The 267-nt window shown below is 43.8% G+C and overlaps 1 protein-coding gene across 1 annotated transcript in view; it reads right to left on the bottom strand.

Annotated features, from left to right (window-relative positions):
- The window catches only part of b3glctb (beta 3-glucosyltransferase b), a 19,114-nt gene that overhangs the window by 9,664 nt on the left and 9,183 nt on the right, over nucleotides 1-267 (bottom strand). The gene's annotated exons all lie outside the window — the stretch shown is intronic.

The following is a 267-nucleotide window of genomic DNA, read 5'->3' as shown; positions in this document are numbered from 1 at the left end:
TATCAGGGGGTAACTTGTTCCAGAGTCTCGGGGCAGCAACCGCAAAGGCCTGATCACCCCACCGTTTATACCTGGACCTTGGGACTTCTAAAACCAACTGATTTGAAGACCGCAATGACCGGTTGTGTTCCCACACAGTTAAAATTTCAGACAAATACTCTGGGGCAAGACCATTTAAAGCTTTAAAAACAAACAATAAAATCTTAAAATCTATTCTAAAATGCACCAGGAGCCAATGCAGGGTGTAGAGAATGGGAGTGATGTGTG

This window comes from Etheostoma spectabile, chromosome 13 (assembly GCF_008692095.1).
Source record: "Etheostoma spectabile isolate EspeVRDwgs_2016 chromosome 13, UIUC_Espe_1.0, whole genome shotgun sequence".
NCBI lineage: Eukaryota > Metazoa > Chordata > Actinopteri > Perciformes > Percidae > Etheostoma > Etheostoma spectabile.
Note: the sequence above shows the minus strand (reverse complement) of the source record. Positions and strands in the feature narration are given on the sequence as shown.